We start from the raw sequence: 27750 nt of genomic DNA, 5'->3' as shown, positions 1-27750 counted from the left end.
TAGTCACCTAGTTATCTTGTGTCACTCAAACAGGACTATGTTCACACTGGTGTCATAGCTTCTACTCTAATAGCTGCCATGGTGCTCTGCAGAATCATCTATCTCATGATGGATTGAAAAAGCAGCCAAGAAACCCAACTGACCTACAATGTAATCTTTTTGAGACTTTGTTGGGTTTTTCTATTTTCTGATACCCTATTCCTACCGCCAAAAGGCCAAAACCTGTGAGAGAACCCATGGAACAGGTTCTTAAGCTCTTCGTGATCAGAGCCAGTCTAAAATGTTATGCATCCTAGCCATGATGCCAATGCACCATAAGGTGGCAAAAGACAGATTGCATGCTTAGAAACATATGTAAAGTCGATATAAGTCTTTACTCAATATAAAGAATTACAGAAAACTCTTCGTTAATAACTTCACCTGAAGGACACTTTGTCACTATTTTGGCAGACGGAAGATAAGAAGTTATTGGCAGTGTAGATATTGCTATAGGCCAACAAATGGCCACTCACCATGGTAGGTAGACTTTAATTTTTGAGACACAATACTATTTTATTTTCTCTAACTTTTAATTCCTTACATTGCTGAAAGCTGACAAGGCAATGACTGAAGGCAGAAATGTTTAGAAATAGGAAGCAATTACCGCGCATGTAGTTCTTGTTGATACCAAATATAGCCCCTCACAATCTGAGCAAACAGCTGCATCCACTTCTCCCGTACTTTGGTCTTTTAAAGCCATTTCTGTCATTTTGCTCTTTTTTTAGAAGTAGCTGTGTGCAGGCTGCACTAATATTCAAAGATTGCACTGATATTAGGTTGTTTCTTATTTTATCTGCCAGGCAAGCAATATTTGGGTGCTACCGGTGGCAATTGGATGTTGGAATGGCTTGTTCTTGAAGGACTGAAGCTGCTTAAAAGCTTCTACAAATAGCAAATGTTTCACGTCAGCTGAAAATTTCTAAGCATAATATTATAGGAAATGACTTTTCTCACTTGATTTAAATCTTCGTCAACAGCTCCATGGGGATATGGACTGAATGGCTGGATCAGTCTTTACTGCTGTGGACAAGATGATTTGACTCAAGTAGACTTCATAGAATCAGACAAATACAGATACATATAAAACACATAAAACACATATAAAACCTCTAATAGCAAAATGGTAGCAATACTGTAGCTATGGAACCTAATAGGGGACTTAAAGCAGATGTGTTATCAGGGTATTTTGTCTAATGTAGGGATAGTACAGTAAGGGGTCAGGACGGCTCTCCTTCAAGCCAAAGAGGAACAAAATATTTGGCTAATACATGCAATCAATGCATACAGCAGACACATAGCTATGAGTCCGCTATATTCATGAGGTTGCTGCTCCCCCTGCCTCTCTTGCCCCCCTCAATGGTGATTTACAGCTGTCTGCTTTGCATCTTTGTATACATGTACAGTGTATACTTTCATCTCATATATTAGCCAAAATTCACAGTATTATTTTTTTGGATTTGTTTTGAAAAGTGTAATTTTCTTTACACTACGCTGCCTTTTATAGCAGCTTATGTTCTCCTGCATACAAACACCTCTACTAGATTCACAAAACACCAGTCGTGAGGGCTAGGAAATAATCCAAACAGTATTATCAATTCTTCCCAATAAAGTTTACACGTGGAACATACTCCAAAAACTAGAAGTCATAAGAAAGCAGAAAATCTACAGAGCAGATGACGGAGACTAAAGCTGCAGCCAGTTGTCTTACAACCAAAAACAGGATAGTAAGGAGGAGAAGGAGAAGTAGGAGGAGGAGCAAGAGGAGGTAATAAATGTTTGAGACACTCAAATAAGTCCCTTAATTAAGGGGATTGGGCTTTACAGCAGATAAGGCAAAAAGTGATGTTCCTGCTGCAGCAAGTTGTCTTACAGCCAGACAAAAGACATTGAGAAGGAAGAGGAGGAAGGAAACGACTGAGCTTACGAGAGACACAGAAAATATTTCTTCAGTTTTAGTTGTAATTTGAGACAAAAAATGAATCGAGAAATGGAGGAGATTAAGGAAGAAATTGCTGGGATATTTTTTAGGGTTTTTTGTGCCCCTTTATGGGTTTAGCGTTTTTTTACATAGCCATGTTCTATTCAGGATAGGTTATAAATGTTTGATCTTAGGAGTTCAACCATTGAAACCCCTCATGAATCAGCTTAGTCAAGGAACAGTGAGTTCATGCCCCTCCTTTGCTTACATAGGCACAGCAGCTCATCCATATAATTTCTTTTTCTGTGACTATAAGCCTAATCTAACAGACCTACCTGCAGCGTTGGATTGGAGAACCTTGGGCTCACCAGAGAAAAACATTCTTTTGGACCACTGTGTATCTACATAAAAATAATGCAAGACCATCAATTGTGTGATAATATGGGCTAGTATCATGGTGTGATATAAAACACATTGTCATCACTTCAACTCCATATTTATCAAATGTCGCCCTTAATGATAAATTTGGTGCAAATTATGCAAGCACAACGTTTTAAGCATGGTAGTACATGGTACTGTTAAAAAAAAGAACTGGAAATCATTGTAACAAATGCTGCATAATTGTATCATTTTGTGGAAATTGCAAATTTATGAATATTAAAAATTATTGCAATATAAATGTATTCGTTCTATGCCTTTTTTAAGACAACCAGGGCCGTGACAATGTCACTCCCTCCCAGTAAACGTATATAAAATCAATAAAAAAAACCATTAAGCCCTTGGCACAAATGGATGCACCAGAACGTACATGCCGGGGTCCTCATTTTCGTCTGGGGATCAGGAGCTGAGCCTGCTTCACACAAAGCAGATACCAACTGCATTCTGCAGCTCATGCGCTAGTGCTGCTGGGTTGCGCTCACCACTCCTCCCAGAGTTAGACAGCCCAGAAGAGCGGTGCATGCATTGCTGACACTCTCTTCTCCTGCAGAATTCAGCTCACATTGTGTACTGATCAGAATGCTGTGTTTCTTACTACTGTTTTGCCTGCAGCTGTAAATAGTGCAAATGTCGGGGTCCACCAGAGAATCCTCCGGTTCTCCGGTGAGCCAGTCCAACCCTGCCTACCTGTCATAATCATAGATGTTAATTCTCATGAGGACTTAAAATCCAAGTCAAGAGAGAACTGGAAAGACACAAAGCGCAAAAATAGGGTCTTATCTGTGTAATAATATTGAGAAAGTAACTTGTTAGTGCTCACCTGTTCGGGTTGTATGCACCCAACCACTAATAACGCTTAGGCTGCTGCAGACCCACGAGGAGATGAAAATGCCGGTAATGGAGAAACAAATGGGTTAATTCTGTGCTGCCATGTAGGAAGGATGAGGGATGGCAATCGGAGTGTAAGTGGTTTATTTAGTCAACACGTTTCGAAGTATACATACTTCTTCCTCAGGACAACCATGATCAGCCTGCAGCTTTAAATAGTTCAAATGTCGGGGTCCACCAGAGAATCCTCTGGTTCTCCGGTGGGCCAGTCCAACCCTGCCTACCTGTCATAATTATAGATGTTAATTCTCATGAGGACTTAGAAGAGAGAGGAAAGCCAGACAAATAAAGTCAGAAACAGCTATAGAATATGGCTCCCAGTCCTGGGCTAAGTTAAATTTTTTACCTCCAAGCTATTACTATAAACTACATCTTTTTTGATGACTCGGCACTTACTGTAAAGTACTACATATAAATCTGACAAAAATATAACTTTCATGTTCACTAAAACCATTTGACAATTGCGGGTAAGAGGCAAAAAAATATTTGTGAATTTCAATTTGAAGAATTTGGTAACATCTGTCTTCAAATTGGTCCCACCTAATGGTGGCTGCCAACAGCCTGATTGTATGAGAAAAAGGGAATTTGGAGCTCTGTAACAGAGAAAGTTTGACACTGTAAAGAAAATCCCTTCCCCATCCTAAACTATCAGGAATATTGAGCACTAAATTTTTTCCCACTCTGGCCCTCCAGTTATATTAGGTAGAAAACCATAATTAGGCAGTAACCCGAAACACCACCACTCTGCCTTAGTTCAGTGTTTTCAATACTTTTTGTCATAGATGTAATTGTAATATATATAAGTCATTTCATAGTTGATAGTGAATATTGAATCAAGGCTATGACCTCCAGATGATCCTGGTGCAAGGGGAACCCCTGATGTGAACAGGTAATTAAAGAGGAATATCTGATAGATGGCAGATCAGGCAAGGCTGACAGAATTATGGCCGGAAGAGATAACTGATCACCTAGCCTCAGTGTGACCAGAAAGGCAGATTGCTTTAAAATCCTTTGCAAATTATGACTTGGGTTTTTTATGAACGGCATAGCTATGACAGATATGAAAGACATATTTTTGGAGTTGTGATGAAGTGGCAAATGTAACGCTAAGTGTTACGTCACTGGACTATTGCGGCAACACCTCCAAATTGATATCGGGAAGATGGATGATGCTATCCATGCCATGTCTCCTATCTATAGGAAGGTAAAATCGTGATAGGAAACATGGCTGTAATATCTCCCACTTGTGACCTCCAGGGGTGAAAAAATCGTGGAGGTTGGTGATCCCATAATTTTTAAAAGAACTAGCCACATTCCTAACTAGCCCTGTTATGAGTCACCGGAGGAGAGGTATGTGGGTGTGACTTGTGTTAATAAAAGAAAATGCTGAACTATGATCATTGTCAGTCCTTAAAGACACAGTGTGCTGTGGTTATGTACGGTTACCCCCCAAAAATGAAGAGCTCTCCTTCATAAGAGACAGATCCACCCTGCAACATCAGGTTTAGTATATTTCTTCTGTTTATCTTTTTTATTTTATGAAATTGTGTATACTGTATTGTTTTGTCCATTTTGCAAAATCTTTGTATATTTTTATAAACACTGCCCACTTTTTGTATTGAATATATAAAATGTAATAGCTTCGTTCCTCTTGCTCTGAAGCCATACGCGATCTGTAATGAGTGTCCAATCAGCCTGTATAAACGATTTGTGGTGGCAGCTACTTCCTTTTGGAATTGTGGAGTTTGGCAGGGACCGTACTGGGGTATACATTATATATATATATATATATATATATATATATATATATATATATATATATATATACAGTACAGACCAAAACTTTGGACACACCTTCTCATTTAAAGATTTTTCTGTATTTTCATGACTATGAAAATTGTACATTCACACTGAAGGCATCAAAACTATGAATTAACACATGTGCAATTATATACTTAACAAAAAACTGTGAAACAACTGAAAATATGTCTTATATTCTAGGTTCTTCAAAGTAGCCACCCTTTGCTTTGATGACTGCTTTGCACACTCTTGGCATTCTCTTGATGAGCTTCAAGAGGTAGTCACCGGAAATGGTTTTCACTTCACAGGTGTGCCCTTACGAATGGGGTTGGGACCATCAGTTGTGTTGTGCAGAAGTCTGGTGGATACACAACTGATAGTCCTACTGAATAGACTGTTAGAATTTGTATTATGGCAAGAAAAAAGCAGCTAAGTAAAGATAAACAAGTGGCCATCATTACTTTAAGAAATGAAGGTCAGTCAGTGCGAAAAATTGGGCAAACTTTGAAAGTGTCCCCAAGTGCAGTTGCAAAAACCATCAAGCGCTACAAAGAAACTGGCTCACATGAGGACAGCCCCAGGAAAGGAAGACCAAGAGTCACTTCTGCTTCTGAGGATAAGTTTATCCGAGCCACTAGCCTCAGAAATCGCAGGTTAACAGCAGCTCAGATTAGAGACCAGGTCAATGCCACACAGAGTTCTAGCAGCAGACACATCTCTTCAACAACTGTTAAGAGGAGACTTTGTGCAGCAGGCCTTCATGGTAAAATAGCTGCCAGGAAACCACTGCTAAGGACAGGCAACAAGCAGAAGAGACTTGTTTGGGCTAAAGAACACAAGGAATGGACATTAGACCAGTGGAAATCTGAGCTTTGGTCTGATGAGTCCAAATTTGAGATCTTTGGTTCCAACCACCGTGTCTTTGTGTGATGCAGAAAAGGTGAACGGATGGACTCTACATGCCTGGTTCCCACCGTGAAGCATGGAGGAGGAGGTGTGATGGTGTGGGGGTGCTTTGCTGGTGACACTGTTGGGGTTTTATTCAAAATTGAAGGCATACTGAACCAGCTTGGCTACCACAGCATCTTGCAGCGGCATGCTATTCCATCCGGTTTGCATTTAGTTGGACCATCATTTATTTTTCAACAGGACAATGACCCCAAACACACCTCCAGGCTGTGTAAGGGCTATTTGACCAAGAAGGAGAGTGATGAGTACTGTCTGTACTGTATGTCCCATTACATCTGGTGTAGAAGTAACACAACATTTCAGAAAAGGAACATCATGCCAGTAAAATATGGTGGTGGTAGTTTGATTGTCTGGGGCTGTTTTGCTGATTCAGGACCTAGAATACTTGTTGTGGTAAATGGAACTTGGGTTATGCAGCAGGCCAATGATCCAAAACACTCCATCAAGTCCACCTCTGAATGGCTTAAGAAAGACAAAGTTAAGACTTTGGAGTGACCTAGTCAAAGTCCTGACCTAAATCTGATTGAGATGCTGTGGCATGACCTTAAAAAGGTGGTTCATGCTTGGAGACCCTCCAATGTGGCTGAATTACAACAATTTTGCAAAAATGAGTGGCCAAAATTCCTCCAGAGAGTTGTAAAAGACTCATTGCCAGTTATCGCAAACGCTTGATTGCAGTTGTTGCTGCTGCTAAGGGCCCAACCAGTTAGGTTTAGGGGGCAATTACTTTTTCACACAGGGCCCTGTAGGTTTGGATTTATTTTTCCCTTAATAATAAGGACCTTCATTTAAAATCTGCATTTTGTGTTTACTTAGTCAAATATTTAAATTTGTTTTGTGACCTGAAACATTTAAGTGTGACAAACATGCAAAAGAATAAGAAATCAGGAAGGGGGCAAACACTTTTTCACACCACTGTATAGTATATAAAGATAGATAGATATACCCGGGGCTGGACTCGACTCCCTTCTCTTAAGGTCACTGTTCTTTACTGTGGTCCATGAAGGGTTTCTCAAGTTATCCTGCGAAGGCCTTTAACATAATCACACTAGAAATTTTAAGGTCAACTCCGACATTTGTGTGTGTCTGATTTAGTAAGCTTTATATTCATTTACTGTGTGCTTTGGACTTTGTCTCAACATCCAGTTCTCCAGGCTGACAACCACTTCTTTAGCAAATTTCTGCTTGTTTCTCTACTATCTACATTTACTTCCTAGCTCAGACCTGCTGATTAATCTTTCACCTGCTGTAAGCATATCAAACTCTACTCTGGTTGTTGTTCAAACTACAAATGCTGCTGCAAAAGAGTGTATCTTCCAAACAAATATTCTATTTCCTGTTCACTTTAGTTGCCTACGTTCCTGCCTAGGACCAACTGTCTACTGATGGCATACAAATCCGTCCCTAAACATTTGTTTGCTGCAAGTCTTGGACTAACTATACAGCTACAGTTTATATGAATGTCTACACTTTTGGCTTTGTGCTTACCAGTATTTCCTACTCTACTTTTCTGTCTGCCATCCAGCATATGCTACTGTCCTAGTTTTGCATATTCACAAGCCATCCGACAAATCCCGCCTGGTGTGCCCTTGGACTGTGTTGCTCACCCTGATTATCAACTTATAGAATTATCCTCACTACTAGCTGCGCCCGTAATTTATTCCATTTGAAAGCCAGCTGAATTTTTTTTTATTAGATGCTAAAAACGGAATTTGTGGCAATCAGATTATTATTGCAGTGGCCTTAAGTCCTAGACTACCAGAAGTCTTAGGAATCACTTAATATATATTGAAAAACTTGGCACTCGTATGAGTCAATAATTACTTTTTGCAAATTGTAATAAGGGAAGATGAAGTACAAAAAAACAAACGTTTCGGTCACAGTTGACGCTAAAAGGAACAAACGGTGGATACCGTGTTCCCACATCAAGGACTTCCTCTCTCTAATCTATTTACACCAGAGCTACCGCACCTTTTGGACATCTGTCCACCACAAAGCTTACTGGTTACATATTATTGTACACTGATGAAGGTCAACTGTGACCGAAACATTTGTTTTTTGTACTTCATCTTCCCTTATTAAAATTTGCAAAAAGTAATTATTGAGTCATATGAGTGCCAAGTTTTTCGATATATACTATGGGCTTTGGACCCTACTTGTGCACCAACCTATAACAGGAGTGTGGTAGTTTTTTGTACACAATTAGGAATCACTTAAGACCACTAGAAATATGGCTAACCACTAAATCCACCCTTTATCAAAATATGTGATGTACTGCATACCTATAAATGATGGGTCACTGGTCATATTTTAGGTACCACACTTGGTTAAAAAATGCAAAGCTGTGAAATATTTCTAAAATTCCTTACCATTTGATCATCTGAATAAACTAAGTCTAAGCACTCAATAAAACACAGAATCATGGAGCTCTTACTTCTCGTCTTGAAAGGTCACTTGAAAATAGAAATATTCTTGTTGCAGAAATGTAGAACAGACAGACAGATTGATCTGCGCTGCTCTGTACTGTCACAGGTTCATGCTAAGCTTGCTAATTTGTGTCAGAGGGTTAGACAGGATGAACAAATCTGTGGAAAAAGTCAAAATAAGTTTTAATTCCGAAACAACTATTACTCTAAGCTGCAATTATTTAACCTGGTGCGTCTTTTATACAAGCGGTCTCTGACTCATGGTTCTACTACTCAGGGGGCCCTAAACTGAGGAATGTGGAGCTGTTTGATGCAACTACAAGCTAAACAACTACATTTAAGGACCTTATGGGCAGAAAGGTTCTGGGTCAACCAGTAAGCTACCAGTTGTACATTTCTTGTTTTTTACTTTACACTACCTTTCCTGTTCTCTGTGCAGTTCCTATTCTCTTTGTGCATGTCCTGTTCTCCTTGTGCATGTCATGTTCTCCTCTGTACATGTCCTGTTCTCTGTACATTTCCTGCTCTCTTCTGTGCACTTCCTGCTCTCGTTGTGCATATCTTGTTCTCCTTGTGCACTTCCTGCTCTCCTCTGTGCACTTCCTGCTCTCCTCTGTGCACTTCCTGCTCTCTTCTGTGCACTTCCTGCTCTCTTTGTACATATCCTGTTCTCTTTGTGCATGTCCTGTTCTCCTATGTACATGTCTTGTTCTCCTCTGTGCACTTCCTTCTCACTTCTGTGCACTTCCTACTCCCGTTATGCATATCCTGTTCTTCTTGTGCACGTCCTATTCTCTTCTGTGCACTGCCTGCTCTCCTCTGTGCACTTCCTGCTCTCCTCTGTGCACTTCTTGCTCTCCTCTGTGCACTGCCTGCTCTCCTCCATGCAATTTCTGTTTTCCTCTGTACAATCCCTGTTCTTTTCTGTCTGTACACTTTCTGTTCTCCCCCACCTTCTTCTCAATTTTACCTCTACGTGTCTAAATATACGAAGAGGAGAGGGGTTTACATAGCAAAAAATGTTGTATTAGGATCCTTAATATGTGCTTGTTTAAAGCATGTGATACCCCCTATTAAGGGTGAGGAAATCTTAATACTAGTTTATCTAACCCTCCCATCCTCCTGCCCCTTCCACCTCCACATGCACTACATCACCGATCGTAGTGTTCGGTGGTTTCCTCCTGGCTGCTTCTTGGATTTTGCGTCCTGCTGCTCTGCTCATGAGTTACATGCATGAGCCCTGCCTCTTAAAGGGATAATGAGCTGTAGACACCATTGAGTTCCGCCAATGCACCCCAGTATTTTTAAAGGACTCTTTCGAAAGTGTTCTTGGCCTGTGCATAAAAACTCCATTTGGTTCCTGACGACTACAAAGTGGTAGTTCATGTTTCTTCTGTTACCAACCCAACTACCAAACGTGACCCCTGCCTGTCTAATGCTGTCAGCCTCCAAAAAAGTCTTGGGATTCCTTGTTTGAATGTCCAAATCTCCTGTGTTTAGCCCTTAACCAAATCCTTTAAGAAAACCCAATGGGTCTACATGCCCTGTCGCATTTGATGGAAAGTTTTCTGGTCTGGCTTCCACTTTGTCTCGTTCTTGAAAGGCCCCATAGCAGACGCATTGTTACGCTCACGCCCGGACTGACTGCTGTGAGCGTGGTTAGTGATCCCACTGGACCATGAACCGCGGAGTGCCTGGAGGGGCGTGACTTGGTCCGACCAAGGTCGCATGGCGGTTCAATCGACTCCGTGAACCAGGGAGGAACCGAGCAGAGGGACCAGGTGCTACTCCAGGTCAGACCCCGGTCACAGCTGTGGACCCACACCGGGGAATGCAGGAACCGGCAAGTTAGGCTTGCATACTGACAGGTGGGTACTGGCAGGCACGGCTGGTATGCAGACAGGAGGGTACTAACAGGTAGGAAAGCAGGCAGGATAGGGACCAGTACAGACCGGAATACAGGAACAGAGCCGCAGGTGTGGCAGACAAGCAGAGCAGAGCAAAACCCGCAGGTGCGGTAAATGAGCAGAGCAGAGCAAAACCCGCAGGTGTGGTAGACAAGCAGAGCAGAGCAAAACCCGCAGGTGCGGTAGACAAGCAGAGCAGAGCAAAACCCGCAGGTGCGGTAGACAAGCAGAGCACAGCAAAACCCGCAGATGCGGTAGACAAGCAGAGCAGAGCAAAACCGCAGATGCGGTAGACCAGCAGAGCAGAGCAAAACCGCAGGTGCGGTAGAGAAGCAGAGCAGAGCAAAATCCGCAGGTGAGGTAGACAAACAAAGCAGATACACACAAGGTATTTACAATGAAGTAGCGAGTGGACACTAAACTCACAAACAGAAGTACAGAGACAATGAATTGGAGTTAGGTGCAGGTTCAGACACTGCAGGAAAAGGAAAGAAACGAACATAGAGACAAACAAGTAACGGGCTAGGACACTGTTCAGACAGGAACTGAACCAGGAACAAGATACAGGAACGATCCTGGGAACTCAGCCCCCAGGGTGGCAGAAACAGACTAGAAGTCACAGATACAGGTAACGGGCCTGGGTATACAGCCCCCAGGGTGGTGGAACAGACTAGAAGTAACCAATACAAGTAACAGGCCTGGGTACTCAGCCCCCAGGGTGGCGGAAACAGACTAGAAGTAACCAATACAGGTAACAGGCCTGGGTACTCAGCCCCCAGGGTGGCGGAAACAGACAAGATACAGGACAGGACTTGGCAACTCAGTTGCACAGAACACACTGAAAGAAAGTGATGCTCAGGCACCTCCTACTGGGTGGAGGGGGTTTAAGTATCCAGTGACTCACAACAATAGGCTGGGGACGCATTAGGAGTGGACACACAGTAACTATAAGAATCAGACAGTAACCGTGCCGCCACCCTAAGCAATCAGTCAAGAGACATGCACACAGCAGGTACTAGAGCAAAGTGTGCAGCCAGGACTGACAGGTAAGATGGCGGTCTTGCATGGCGGAAGGTGGTAAGCCATGCCAGCACGCCGCCAGGGATGTTACACGCATAAATTACCACTAAAGTATATAGTTCTGTAGAAGTCATATGTGACTACTTAGACTAGAAGACAAGTCAAATGCACTCTTACTTAGGTAGAAACTTCAACATGACAGTCCACATGCACCATTCTCTTCATTAGAGGTGCATTTAGGAGGAAAACGGCTACAATCATACAGTAAGACATACGACTGTTCAATAATAAGATTTTCAATGGTATCTGCCTAAGCACAGCTCAATGAGAAGCTTGGAAAATATGCTTTAAAATCTCAGACTATGCCCTAAAGCCTAATATCTCTGATTTTAACAACCGATAATCTGTTATTTTGTGAGAGAAAACATCCGGCATGTACAATACTCAAGGCTCTATTATTTAGAGGGCTTTTCCTGTAAAATATCTGTAAAACATTGACGGGATGCGATATATCAATGGTGTATTCACTCTGTGACCTTTAAATTAATTCTCTGTTGGCTTACTGCTACTAACAGATGTCTTTATTATCATTTTACTATGCTGTATGGTTTTTTCCTTGGATTGCCTCCAATCTCCATATAAAAATCTCTTCAGACTGACAAACCCCGAGCATATGCTGATGGCTCCTGATGAGTTTCTGGTGATCGCTGCATTTCTAATATGAAGAAAAATCTCTTTTACTGGAGCAGATCATATGGTGATTTACAGGGACGTTGGAAGGGGATTTTTCAATAAAACAACAGTTCTCTTCTGTCATATGTTCTTCAATTGTAGTCATTCATAATATGACATTATGCATCCTCTATGGTAATGAACTATACCCCTCCTGCGTTCAGTACCTGGCGGTCTATCAGCCTGGCATTTCTATCTACCATAAGGGCAAGACATATTCCCAAATTATCCCTTAAAAAAGGGACACCTCAGGGTAAAGGTCACTTTATGGGTATGGCCTTCCCATTTTGATGGTCTATAGCAGGGGTCTCAAACACGCGGCCCGGGGGCCGCATGCGGCCCTTCAGGCTGCTTTATGCGGCCCGCAGGCACCATAGACCCCGATCAAGGCCCCGATCTGGAACCAGTCTCTGCGCGGCAATACACTGAATTGAAGCGCAGCTGCCGGCAGCTCCTGGACCGGGCCGCGATCCGGGTCTATGGGGCCCGCGGGCCACAGGTGCAGAAAGGATGCCGAGGGAACGGAGGACAGGTGAGAAGAATCTTTTTTTTTTCTCTTGTATGTGTAGAACGGCACAAGGGACAGTCCTCCAACATGGGGACCAGGCTGGGTACAGTCCTAAAAGATGGGGACCAGGCTGGGGACAGTCCTAAAAGATGGGGACCAGGCTGGGGACAGTCCTAAAACATGGGGACCAGGCTGGGGACAGTCCTAAAACATGGGGACCAGGCTGGGGACATTACTACAAGAGGGGGACCAGGATGGGGACATTACTACAAGAGGGGGACCAGGATGGGGACATTCCTAAAACATGGGGACCAGGCTGGGGACAGTCCTAAAACATGGGGACCAGGCTGGGGACATTACAACAAGATGGGGACCAGGATGGGGCATTACTACAAGATGAGGACATATCTACAATATGGGGACCGGTATGTGATATTACGACAACATGGGGCCCCGGATGGGAGACATTACAACAAGATGGGGACCAGGATGGAATATTACGACAAGATGGGGACAAAGATGGGGGACATTACAAGATGCAGACCAGGGTGGGGCACATTACTACAAGATTTTGGCAGAAAAACTTCAAAATAAAGCATGAAAAAATATTTTGCCACTAAAAATGCTGCTTTATATCTAAACTAAAGTAAACAAAAAAAGTGCATGTTTTATTATCGCCACATCTATAACGACCCAAGCTATAAATAATAAAAGAGCAAAAGTGTTCAAAAGGTGTATAGAAAAAAAAAATGGTATCACTAAAAATGTCACTTTGTCCTGCAAAGAATGCGGCCCCCCAAATTAATTTTTTTTCCGTGTGCGGCCCATATACCCAGCCGAGTTTGAGACCCCTGGTCTATAGCAATGCTCAGTCAGTCTATTCCAAGTGTAGGGGGTGGTTTCTACTTTCATGTAATTGTATGTAGATTATGGTTGCTCGTTTCAGCACCTCGGACAGCGATTTCAAAGCTATACCACTTTTCACAAAAAAAGATGCTGAATGACAAAGGCTAAAAAGGAGAACAAAAAGGACCTTCTCCAAACTGTTCCCACAAAGCTGGAGCTACAAATGTCCTCAATGTCTTGTGCTGAAGAAATAAGATTTCCCATCACTAGAAATAAGGGGCAGAAGCCGCCCCCTGATAACAGCCCATAGCATTATCCTCCTCCACCGTCTGTACAGCGGCACAATGCAGTCAGGGGGTAACGTCCTCCTGGAATCACCAAACCCAGACCCCTCCATCAGACGCAGATAGAGAAGTGCGATCTGTCACTGTACAGAACACGTCTCCTCCAGAGCCCAGTGGTGGCAGCTAGCGTTGAGCACAAGTGCTCGCTATTCTTGTTTGAATCAAGTGCTCAGGTATGCTGAGAGTATCGCGGGCACTCGAGTGATATGCTCGAATCACCGCCCCGCATGTTTCGACAGCCAAAAAAAAACATGCTGCGGGGGTTGCCTGCCATACATGGGCAATCCTTGCATGATTTTTAGTTGTCTAACAGCCGTGAAACATGATGGGTGGGGACTTGAGAATGTCACGCGAGCACCTGTGATACTCTATGCATATGTGCTTAACACTAGTGGTGACATTACACCACTCCATCCGACGCTCAGCATTGTGCTTGATGATGTATGGATTAATTCAGCTGCTCGACCATGGAAAACTATGCTTAGCATGGCGATGGGCCATACTGTATGTTATACACCGGGAGCAATGGGGCTGAATGAAAAAACAAATGAAATAAATAAGATGTGAAATCCAATACTTTTCACCAAATGGTGTAAATATGAGATAGATAGATAGATAGATAGATAGATAGATAGATAGATAGATAGATAGATAATAGATAGATGATAGATAATAGATAGTTAGATAGATAATACACACGTGGTCAAAATTGTTGGTACCCCTCGTTTAATGAAAGAAAAGCCCACAATGGACACAGAAATAACTTGAATCTGACAAAGGTAATAATAAATTAAAAATCTATGAAAATGAACAAATGAAAGTCAGACATTGCTTTTCTGCTTCCATAGAATTTTTAAAAAAATTAACCTCATGAAATCGGCCTGGACAGAAATGATGGTTCTTCTTCTTCTTAACTTAATATTTTGTTGAACAACCTTTTGAGGCAATCACTGCAATCAAACGATTCCTGTAACTGTCAATGAGACTTCTGCACCTCTCGACAGGTATTTTGGCCACTCCTCATGAGCAAACTGCTCCAGTTGTCTCGTGTTTGAAGGTTGTCATTTCCAGACGGCATGTTTCAGCTCTTTCCAAAGATGCTCAATAGGATTTAGGTCAGGGCTCATAGAAGGCCACTTCAGAATAGTCCAATATTTTCTTCTTAGCCATTCTTGGGTGTTTTTAGCTGTGTGTTTTGAGTTATTGTAGCGTCGGCGTCCCTGCCCTCTGCTAGGCAGGGACGCTGTTCCCCTCACCTCTCTGCTCCGTGCCCGGCGTCCTCCTCCCGCTCTGCTGGCAGCGCGCGCTCCTTCCCGGCCACTGTGCTTAGGGCGCGCGCGCGCGCTCTCCCTCCCTCTTAAAGGGGCCGCGCGCGCCGTCCTAAGGAGTCCCCGGCCAATGGCCGGAGGACTTCACCATATTTAAGGCACCTCCTCCAAAATGGAGGTGCCCGAGCAATGTTGTTGCACTGTTCACTACTCTGCTTCAGCCCTCAGGTCCCGTTGCCAGTTACCTGCCAGATACCTGCCAGATTCCTGCCAGCTTGCTTATCTGCTACCTGCCTGCTAGTCTGAGGTCCGACGGTCTGCCTTACTATTCCTGTCAGTCTGTCTAAGGACCAGCCTGTCCGCTCACCTGGGAGCGCACTTCAGCCACCTGCCTGCTTGCCTGAGGTCCGACGGTCTGCCTTCCAACTCCTGTCAGTCTGTCTATGGACCAGCTTGCCTGCTCACCTGGGAGCACACATCTGCTACCTGCCTGCTAGCCTACCTGGAGGCTCCGCCGTCACGTGCTGTGACCACCTGCCTGTCCAGTGACTCCTGCCCGCTCACCTGGGAGCGCTCATCTGCTGCCTGTCTGCTAGCCTACCTGGAGGCTCTGCCGTCACGTGCTGTGACCACCCGCCTGTCCAGAGACTTCTGCCCGCTCACCTGGGAGCGCTCATCTGCCGCCTGTCTGTTGGTCTTCCTGGAGGCTCCGCCGTCACATGCTGTGACCACCCGTTCATCCAGAGACTCTCGCCTGCTCACCTGGGAGCTCACGTCTATCATCAGCCACCACAGGTCGTACCAACCCTTTACCCAAAGACTGCCCCGGTCACTTGCCGTGACCATCTGCCCGTTCATCCAGAGACTGCCCCGGTCACTTGCCGTGACCATCTGCCCGTTCATTCAGAGACTGCCCCGGTCACTTGCCGTGACCATCTGCCCGTTCATTCAGAGACTGCCCCGGTTACTTGCCGTGACCATCTGCCCGTTCATTCAGAGACTGCCCCGGTCACTTGCCGTGACCATCTGCCCGTTCATCCAGAGACTGTCCCGGTCACTTGCCGTGACCTCCAGCCCGTTCACTCAGAGACTGTCCCGGTCACCTGCTGTGACTTCCAGCCCGTCTTCCCTGGTCGCCACCCGCTCCCTTACAAGGACCGCCCCCTTGTATAGTAGCTCAGAGGTTCCGCCTCCCAGACCCGTTACAGTTTGCTCGGGCCATGGAACCCGGTGGCACCCAAACTCCCTCGCTCTCGGACCTGTGTCATGAACTGTCCCGTCAAAGGTCCCAACAGGAGTCCATCCTGGGTCACCTGCGGAATGTCAATACTCGCCTGGACACTCTGACTGCTCCACCAGCAACCTCCGCCAGTGCCATGTCTCGCAATCCGGCAGCTCCGCTGCCCACTAATACCATGGTATCCTACCCCGGACCCCGGCTTTCTGCACCTCCTCGCTTCGGAGGCGACTCCCCCAGGCTCGGGGCTTCATAAATCAGTGCACCCTGCACTTTGAACTATTGTCCCACCAGTTTAACTCCGACCGAGCCAAAATTGCATTCATCATGTCCCATCTCACCGGGGAGGCCCTGGCCTGGCTAAATCCTCTATGGGAGAGAGGAGACCCCCTGGTGTCCAACTTGCCTGCTTTTCTCATGGCTTTCCGGAAAGTCTTCGACGAACCCGGACGGAAGACCTCATCCGCATCATCACTGCTACGCCTCCGTCAGGGAAGTCTCACCGTGGGCCAATATGCCATACGGTTCCGTACCCTTGCCTCGGAGTTGGCCTGGGATAACGACGCTCTGGTATCCGTCTTCTGGGAAGGTCTGTCCGGCCGTATTAAAGATGAACTTGCCGGTCGGGACATCCCTACCACTCTCGATGACCTAATAACTCTTGCCACCCGGATTGACCTACGGTTCCAGGAGCGTGCCAAAGAGGTCACCCGTGAGAGGAGGTTACCACGTCTAGCTCCTACTTTTCAGAAACCCGTCACTCCCTCCGTCTCTACCCAGGTACACTCTCCTGAGCCTATGCAGGTCGACCAGACCAAGATGGTCAAAACCCGTCAGGACTTACGCCGTGCCGAGGGGAGCTGCTTCTACTGTGGCAGTAAGGAGCACCGGATCCGTACCTGCCCGGAGAGGTTGGGAAACGCCTGTGTCTAGGTTCGCTCAGAGAGGTCGACCTAGACAAGAATAAATCCTCTCCATCTCTGCTGTTGTCAGTCTCAATCGTCTGCGGGGAGAACCGTTATTTCGAACTAGCCCAACTTGACTTTGGAGCAGCCGGGAATCTTATTTCACAGTCCCTGGTAGAGAAATACCGCATCCCCACCAAACCTCTGGCTGTACCCTTGTCTGTTGCTGCCGTGGATGGGGGTCTCTTACCACGCCCCATCCAACTCATCACCGAATCCATTACTCTGCAGGTGGAAATGCTGCATTCTGAGAGTATCTCCTTTCATGTTCTGCCTGGACTCTCCCACGCCCTCTTGCTAGGCCTACCTTGGCTCCAGAGACATGCACCCGTGCTTGACTGGCAGACCGGAGAAGTCCTTCGCTGGGGACAGGACTGCCATAAGACCTGTCTGGTTCCCGTCCATCCCGTCCGTCCTTCTCCTACCCCAGCTAATCTACCTGGACTTCCGATTCCTTATTGGTCTTATGCTGATGTCTTTAATAAAAAGGAAGCAGAGACACTACCCCCTCATAGACCATACGACTGCGCTATCGACCTGTTACCTGGTACTACTCCTCCCCGTGGGCGTATTTATCCATTATCCGCTGCTGAGACCCGGTCGATGTCCGAATATATTGAGGAGAATCTGGCCAGGGGATTCATCCGGAAATCTACCTCCCCGGCGGGAGCAGGCTTCTTTTTCGTCAAAAAGAAGGACGGCTCTCTCCGTCCCTGTATAGACTATAGAGGCCTTAACCAGATCACGGTGAAGAATAAGTACCCCCTTCCGCTCATTCCGGAGTTATTTGATCGTCTGAGGGGGGCTAGAATCTTCACCAAACTGGACCTCCGTGGGGCGTACAACCTGGTTCGTATCCGTCAGGGGGATGAATGGAAGACGGCATTCAACACCCGGGACGGCCACTATGAATATCTGGTAATGCCCTTTGGTCTCTGTAACGCTCCTGCCATCTTTCAAGAGTTGGTCAATGACATCTTCCGGGACCTTCTCTACTCCTGCGTAGTGGTGTACCTGGACGACATCTTGGTCTTCTCTCCGGATCTCCAGACTCACCGGAGGGACGTTCGTCAGGTCCTGCTCAGGCTCAGGCAGAATCACCTCTTCGCTAAATACGAGAAGTGCCTCTTTGAGCAGACCTCGCTTCCGTTTTTGGGCTACATTATTTCTCAGACCGGCCTACGAATGGATCCAGAGAAACTGTCTGCCATCGAGAAATGGCCTCGACCGGAGGGGTTGAAGGCCATTCAGCGATTCCTGGGCTTCGCTAACTACTACCGCCTCTTCATACCACACTTCTCTTCCCGGACTGCCCCAATTTCCGCGCTCACCCGTAAGGGTACTAATCCCAAAGAGTGGCCGCCCGAAGCAGAGGAGTCCTTTCTTTCCCTAAAACAGGCCTTCTCTTCCGCCCCGGTGCTGCATCGCCCGGACGGCAACAAGCAGTTCTTCCTGGAAGTTGACGCCTCCTCCTCTGGAGCCGGAGCGGTACTTACTCAAAAATCATCTTCCGGGAGAATGGTAACTTGTGGCTTCTTCTCCAAACTCTTCTCCTCTTCTGAGCGCAACTATTCCATAGGAGACCGAGAGTTATTGGCCATCAAGCTGGCGTTGGAGGAGTGGCGTTACCTACTCGAGGGGGCTCTTCACCCGGTAATAATTTACACTGACCACAAGAACTTGGCTTACCTCCAGCATGCCCAGAGACTTAACCCGCGCCAAGCCCGGTGGTCCTTGTTTTTTGCTCGCTTTGATTTTGTTCTTCATTTTCGCCCGGCTGACAAAAACGTCAAAGCAGACGCCTTGTCCCGATCCTTTCTGGTGTCCGATCTCGAGGAAGAACCTAAACATATCATCGATCCCGCCAGAGTAATGCAGGTGGCTCCCGTGAGTCTAAATCGTCTCCCTCCCGGTAAGACGTTTGTTTCAGTACCTGATCGGAAGAAGTTCCTACACTGGGGCCATTCGTCTAAACTAGCTGGCCACGCCGGTCAGAAAAAGACCCTCCAGCTTATTGCCCGGCACTACTGGTGGCCTACCCTGCACAAGGACGTAATAGACTTTGTTTCTGCCTGTGTGTCCTGCGCCCGCAACAAAGTCCCGAGACACCTGCCAGCCGGTCGCCTCCTTCCGCTTCCTGTGCCTGCTGCCCCCTGGCAGCATATTGCTATGGACTTCATAACTGATCTCCCCGTCTCCGCCGGTTGTACGGTCATTTGGGTGGTCGCTGATCGCTTTTCCAAGATGGCTCACTTTATTCCCCTGCCAGCCCTCCCGTCTGCACCTGAGCTGGCTAAAGACTTTATCCGCCACATCTTCCGTCTTCATGGCCTGCCCCTCCACATCGTGTCGGATCGTGGGGTACAGTTCACCTCACGTTTCTGGAGAGCCACTTGTAAACTGCTAGACGTCACCCTGGACTTCTCTTCCGCTTACCACCCACAGTCCAATGGTCAAGTTGAGCGGATCAATCAGAACTTGACCAGTTACCTCCGGCACTTCGTTAATGCCCATCATTCAGACTGGGTGGATCTCCTACCATGGGCCGAGTTCTCTTATAACAATCACGAGAGCGAATCCTCCTCCAAATCCCCGTTTTTTGTAGTCTTCGGTCAGCATCCTTGGATTCCTTTTCCTGTCTCCACCTCTGTGGACAACCCGGCTGCGGAATCTCTCGTTAGCAAATTTTCCTCCATTTGGGAGAGTACCCGATCCGCACTCCTTCAGTCGTCCGAACGGATGAAAAGACACGCTGACAAAAAACGCCTGGATCCTCCACAATTTCGTCCTGGAGATAAAGTCTGGCTCTCATCTAAATATGTCCGACTCAAGATACCTTCTTACAAGTTAGGGCCTCGGTTCATCGGTCCTCTGGAGGTCATCAGTCAGATCAACCCGGTGGCCTATAAATTGAAACTCCCGGCCAACTTACGGATCCCTAACTCCTTCCATGTATCTCTCCTCAAACCTGTGGTACTTAACTCTTTTTCCAAGTCTACAGGTACGCCTCCTGCTCCGGTTTCTGCTGTGGACGAGTTTGAGGTAGAGAACATTCTTGCCACCAAAAGGGTAAGAGGAAAGACCTTTTTTCTAGTAGATTGGAAGGGGTTTGGTCCTGAGGAGAGAACGTGGGAGCCCCGGGAGAACATCCATGCCCCTCTTATCCTAGCTAAATTTCTGTCTGGCCTAAAAAAGGGGGGGCCTAAAGGGGGGGGTACTGTAGCGCCGGCGTCCCTGCCCTCTGCTAGGCAGGGACGCTGTTCCCCTCACCTCTCTGCTCCGTGCCCGGCGTCCTCCTCCCGCTCTGCTGGCAGCGCGCGCTCCTTCCCGGCCACTGTGCTTAGGGCGCGCGCGCGCACTCTCCCTCCCTCTTAAAGGGGCCGCGCGCGCCGTCCTAAGGAGTCCCCGGCCAATGGCCGGAGGACTTCACCATATTTAAGGCACCTCCTCCAAAATGGAGGTGCCCGAGCAATGTTGTTGCACTGTTCACTACTCTGCTTCAGCCCTCAGGTCCCGTTGCCAGTTACCTGCCAGATACCTGCCAGATTCCTGCCAGCTTGCTTATCTGCTACCTGCCTGCTAGTCTGAGGTCCGACGGTCTGCCTTACTATTCCTGTCAGTCTGTCTAAGGACCAGCCTGTCCGCTCACCTGGGAGCGCACTTCAGCCACCTGCCTGCTTGCCTGAGGTCCGACGGTCTGCCTTCCAACTCCTGTCAGTCTGTCTATGGACCAGCTTGCCTGCTCACCTGGGAGCACACATCTGCTACCTGCCTGCTAGCCTACCTGGAGGCTCCGCCGTCACGTGCTGTGACCACCTGCCTGTCCAGTGACTCCTGCCCGCTCACCTGGGAGCGCTCATCTGCTGCCTGTCTGCTAGCCTACCTGGAGGCTCTGCCGTCACGTGCTGTGACCACCCGCCTGTCCAGAGACTTCTGCCCGCTCACCTGGGAGCGCTCATCTGCCGCCTGTCTGTTGGTCTTCCTGGAGGCTCCGCCGTCACATGCTGTGACCACCCGTTCATCCAGAGACTCTCGCCTGCTCACCTGGGAGCTCACGTCTATCATCAGCCACCACAGGTCGTACCAACCCTTTACCCAAAGACTGCCCCGGTCACTTGCCGTGACCATCTGCCCGTTCATCCAGAGACTGCCCCGGTCACTTGCCGTGACCATCTGCCCGTTCATTCAGAGACTGCCCCGGTCACTTGCCGTGACCATCTGCCCGTTCATTCAGAGACTGCCCCGGTCACTTGCCGTGACCATCTGCCCGTTCATCCAGAGACTGCCCCGGTCACTTGCCGTGACCATCTGCCCGTTCATTCAGAGACTGCCCCGGTCACTTGCCGTGACCATCTGCCCGTTCATCCAGAGACTGCCCCGGTCACTTGCCGTGACCTCCAGCCCGTTCACTCAGAGACTGTCCCGGTCACCTGCTGTGACTTCCTGCCCGTCTTCCCAGGTCGCCACCCGCTCCCTTACAAGGACCACCCCCTTGTATAGTAGCTCAGAGGTTCCGCCTCCCAGACCCGTTACAGTTATTATCATGACCTGCGACTGAGACCAAGCTTTCTGACACTGGACAGCACATTTCTCTCTAGAGTCCCTTGATAGTCTTGAGATTTCATTGTACCCTGCACAAATTCAAGACACCCTGTGCCAGATGCAGTACAGCAGCCCCAGAACATAACAGAGCCTCCTCCATGTTTCACAGTAGGGACAGTGTTCTTTTCTTGATATGCTTCATTTTTCCGTCTGTCAATAGGACATTCTCCCAAAAGCTTTGTGGCTTGTCAACATGTAGTTTGGCAAATTCCAGTCTAGCTTTTTTTGGATTTTTTTTCAACAATGGTGTTCTCATTGATCGTCTCACATGAAGTCCACTTTGGATCAAACAACGACGGATGGTGCGATCTGACACTAATGTTCCTTGAGCTTGAAGTTCACCTTTAATCTCTTTTGAAGTTATCCTGGGCTCTTTTGTTACCATTCGTATTATCCGTCTCTTTGATTTGTCATCAATTTTCCTCCTGCGGCCACGTTCAGGGAGATTGGCTACAGTCCCATGGATCTTAAATTTCTGAATAATATGTGCAACTGTAGTCACAGGAACATCAAGCTGCTTGGAGATGGTCTTATAACCTTTACCTTTTAACATGCTTGTCTATAATTTTCTTTCTAATCTCCTGAGACAACTCTTTCCTTTTCTTCCTCTGGTCCATGTTGAGTGTGGTACACACCATGTCACCAAACAGCACAGTGAGTATCTGTAGCCCTATATACAAGCCCACTGACTGATTTCAAGATTGTAAACACTTGTGATGCTAATTAGTGGACACAACTTGATTTAACATGTCACATTATTTTCAGGAGACCATCATTTCTGTCCAGGCCTATTTCATGAGTTCAATTTTTTTTTAAATTCTATGGAAGCAGAAAAGCAATGTCTGACTTTCATTTGTTCATTTTCATAGATTTTTAATTTATTATTACTTTTGTCAGATTCAAGTTATTTCTGTGACCATTGTGGGTTTTTCTTTCAATAAATCAGGGGTACCAACAATTTTGACCACGTGTGTAGATAGATAATAGAGGGATAGATAGATACATAGATAGATAGATAGATAGATAGATAGATAGATAGATAGAAATATAGATAGATAATATATAGATAGATAGATAGATAGATAGATAGATAGATAGATAATCAGGCCTGACTACCAGTTCCATTGCTTACTTGTGAACAGACCTAATTCCACATTGCTTTGGCACATGAGCACTTGCTCTTCTCTATCTGAGCCAAGCGACTACACCTGGGAGGAGTAGAAACATCATACATTTATGTCGCCCATGTCCATATGCCTCTACATTGCCTACTCTATATATCCACAATAAATATGCTTTTGCATCTTGAACCTTGGAGAGTGCGGTGGATTGTTTAATGACCTGACTACCGGGACCACACTCACATCAACCAGCACCTCCCGACCTTACTGAGTGAACGACAATTTTTCTTTATTTACTAATCTTGCACTTTGACTTAGGTTTCCCCAAACACATTCCAGTTTCTAAAGCCCTTGCCTGGGTGTAACTTCAGTTCACCTTGATGGTATTCTGAAATGATAAATCCTACTGTGCATTAATATGGTGCACCCAGCATGAAAATATCACCGGTCTTATCTACGCAGTCTGTGAACTCGAAAGCTCAGCTCCACTGGCGGATCCTTCTGACACAATATCTAAAACAAAGACACAGATGAATGGTAAAATTGAATTTACTGCCGTCATACCGACTGGAACTTTGGTGCAATAAAACCAGTCATGTCTGTAGACACACTGATGGAGACGTGCGAAAATTAAAGAGAGTGGAGATGTGTAGCCCATTAACAAGCTTCCCTATCTTCGAGGACCAGCTGTTGCCCAAGTCCCAATGTGGCGCTTCTAGCATGTAACAACCAAAAGCTTAAGGAAGTGGTTAATATCCTGGAGTCTAGTGTCTCCAGTTACAATCTGAGTTGCCTTTAGTTGGTGGCTTTGTGCATATGGCATCAAGTCAATGAGCCCGATATGGATAACAGCCAACAAGGGGCACAGATCAATCCTTTTCTTTCTAAGGTTTAAGTTTGTGCCTTCTGACGAAAGTCAAAAAAAATTCTAAGATGTGTTTTGTCCATAATGTCGAAACTTTTCTTTTATTCATTTTTTTTCGTCATCTATTTCCAATAGACGTAATTGTTTTATTTTTCTTGTCCACTAAGCTGGATGAGGGCTTGTTTTTTTGCAGTATTAGGCTAGGGTCACAAATCGTTTCGATTATGCTAAACACACTCTGATCAGAGTGCGATACAATTTTCTCGAATGTAAAGAAGATGGAAAAAAAAAATTCTCCACCTTCTCCATTCTGTCAGTCCGTGAAAATTGGACCGCACTCGGATGTCACCCTAGTGGGGTCCGTTTTTTTTGACGGACCCACTGACTTGCATGGCCGAGTGCCATCCAAATATCAATTGCAAATCGTCCACACTGCGATTTTTGTCCTAAGGAAAAAATCAGACATGCACACGGCCTCATAGAATAATATTGGTCCGAGTGCGATCTGGTGTTTACGGTCGTCTGCACGAACCCTGATTGGTATTTGTCAGTGATACTTGAGGTACTTATCAACTACCTTTTATTAAAGGGATATTTCCCATGTTCATAGTTGGATATTGTCAGATAGAGCTTATAAATACAAGCCAGTTTGTCATTTTCTGCTTATTACAATTTTCAGCCGTTCTTGAGATATTAACACTTTTCTTTACATACTGCTAGGCAGCAGAATATGAAAATTGCAAAAAGGCAATGGTACTTACTAGAGATGAGCGTTGTTCGACTCGAACTGTTCGCCAATCTCAAATTCGAGCTGTTTTGGGCGGTGTTCGAGCCGTTCGGCGAACACGAACAATTTGAAAAAAATTCGGCTGTTCGAGGTTATGTTCGATAACTGTTCGTGCACCAAAATCATAACTGGATTTTTTCTCAGTAATGATGAAAATTAATGTTAATACGCAGTTTGAGTGTACAGCGGGGTGGGGGGAGGGGCAGGGGATGGATCTCTGCAGGAATAATGAAGATCTCCATTTTTTTTTCTCTTTCCCGCATTTACAGTGGGGAGGTGCAATCTGTCAGCCTATCAGCAGCGCACACACGGAGCGAACTGCTTTTTTTCACACAAGGCATGTGTCATTGGCAGTGTATGTCACATGTCCTTGCCCTATAAGACCCAGTCATTTTCCCCGTCGCCACCATTTTCTCACTGCTGCAGCTGCGTATTAGACGGCACCGCTGTTGCTGTGTGCGCTATACTTTCAGTGTTAATTTCAAGCCAATTTTCTCTGAAATCTACAGATAGCTTGGGAGTAGGGAATAGTTGTGATTGCAGTCCTTTTGAGGACTAGGTTACAGCATTTCCTACAACTTTTAGCAGGCAGGTCTGTGCTCTTAAATAGATAGGTTGGGAGTAGGGACTAATTGTAATTGCAGTCCTTTTGAGGACTATTTTACAGCATTTCCTAGGACTTTTTGCCAGGCAGGTCTGTGCCAGTGCTGTGTAAGTGTTTTTCACAGCATTTGGCTAAATCTATCTAAGCTAATCCTTTTGGGCCTCTTGCAGTGTGTGTTAGTCAGTGGAGTAGCGTATCTGTGTTGCAAGCTACTCCACCTGTGTATAGAATACAAATTTTTTAATGCACCTAGCCAAGTAAAACCTTTTGGGCATAGCATCATTCTATTAGGCCATCTATACTAAGCTCCACCAGCTTGCAAATTAGTAAAAATTTTTATCTGCATCTAGCTCGGAAAATAATTTTGGGCTTGTAGTAGTGTGTGGGACTTATTCTTAGTCCATCTATACTAAGCTCCACCAGCTTGCAAATTAGCAATAATTTTTATCTGCATCTAGCTCAGAAAATAATATTGGGCTTGTAGCAGTGTGTGGGACTTATTCTTAGTCCATCTATACTAAGGTCCTCCAGCTTGCAAATTACATATAATTTTTATCTGCATCTAGCTCGGAAAATAATTTTGGGCTTGTAGCAGTGTGTGGAACTTATTCTTAGTCCATCTATACTAAGCTCCTCCAGCTTGCAATTTAGTAATAATTTTTATCTGCATCTAGCTCGGAAAATAATTTTGGGCTTGTAGCAGTGTGTGGGACTTATTCTTAGTCCATCTATACTAAGCTCCTCCAGCTTGCAAATTACAAATAATTTTTATCTGCATCTAGCTCGGAAAATAATTTTGGGCTTGTAGCAGTGTGTGGGACTCATTCTATTAGTCCATCTATACTAAGCTCCACCACCTGTGTATGTAATAAAATTGTTTTACTGCATTTAACCCAGCCAATCCTTTTGGGCTAATACCACAGTTTGGCCACTCAGCTCTGCTCGGTTCCCATCCATCGTTTTTTGTGCAAACAACTCCAGAGTTGTCAATTAGTAAACCACCAAAATGAGTGGAAAAAGGCCTGCTGCTGGTGGAAAGGGGAATAGGCGTGTTGGGAAGGGAAAAAAAGGTTGTGTTCGTGGGGTAGGTGTTAAAGCAACAGTAACATCTGCAGAAGAAAGACCATCTTCCAGCCAAACTAAGATGTCTACTTCTTTTAGCGGACAATGTGATACGATCCCTTTCTTACGGCCACGCCAATCGCTACAAATTCCAGATGAGGCACAAAAACAGCAGGTGCTTCAACGGATATCAAGTGCTCATTTAAATGGGCTCTCCTCCACCTCAACTTCAACATCACAAATACTCCAGTCCTCAGAGGTGTCACCCCAATCGCACTTGCTTCCTCACAGCTCCCAAGTCTCCAGCTGCCCGTCTGAGTATGGGGTAGAACAGATGGCTGAGTCTGCAGAGCTGTTTACTCATACTATAGCCTGGGAATCAGAGGTTGGCTCCAGAGATTCTGTGAATCCAGACGAGGAAATGATCTGCACTGATGCCCAGAATCTTTATGAGTCGGATCCAGGACCAGACGCAGAAGGTTCTGACCATAATGTAGACCCTCGTTCCCAAACTGTAACTCCTGTTGGTGGAGACAATGAGGAAGACGATGATGAGACTCAAATACCTGATTGGAGCGACAACTTGAGTTTTTTGTCAGGGCAGGAAGAGGTTGGCTGTGAGGACGACGGGTGTGAGAACACACAGGGTGATGATGACGAGGTAGCAGATCCCACTTACTGTCAACCCACAGTCAGCCAGTTGATGAGGTCAGCAGAGGAGGTGGAGGAGGATGCTAGTGACGACGAGGTCAGGTTGCGCCTTTCTGAACAGAGACGTAGTACTGGAAGCACGTCAACAACTGCATCCTCAAACACATCTCTGCCTCTGACCACAAGTCGTGGTGGCTCTTCAGGTCGCATGGGTGCTAAGCCTTGCATAGCCTGTGCTTTTTTTCAGATCGCTAAGGATGACCCAACTCGTGTTATCTGTAACATTTGTCACCAAAAGCTAAGTAGAGGCCAAAAAATCCATAGTTTGAGCACTTCATGCATGAACCGTCACATGGATATGAAGCATAAGTTGCAGTGTGAAGCTCACTGTGCTACAATGCGGCCTAGCGGGCTGGGACAACCACCATTTGCCCCACCTGTGTCATCCTGGGGAGACTAAAAGCTACTGCGCAGTCTTTTCCAAAAATTTGAGGGTATTACCACGGGAATGGTTTGGAAGAGGTATAAGAGTTTAGGTAGGACGTTCATTTTTAGTATTCTTATTCTGCCGAACCAGGAAAAATCCTTCTCCGTCCAAGAAGTAAGATCTTTATGGAGTTGTTCAATAAAGGGCCCAAAATTAAGATAAAATAGACGGGAGAGATCTCTATGAATATGAATTCCTAAGTATTTGATACCCTGTGAGGGCCAGGCAAAGGGAAAGTTGGACTGGATGGAATCCTGTATGGATTT

This window comes from Phyllobates terribilis, unplaced genomic scaffold (genome assembly GCF_046119375.1).
Source record: "Phyllobates terribilis strain yellow unplaced genomic scaffold, ASM4611937v1 Scaffold_4__5_contigs__length_816908805, whole genome shotgun sequence".
Taxonomy (NCBI): domain Eukaryota; kingdom Metazoa; phylum Chordata; class Amphibia; order Anura; family Dendrobatidae; genus Phyllobates; species Phyllobates terribilis.
Note: the sequence above shows the minus strand (reverse complement) of the source record.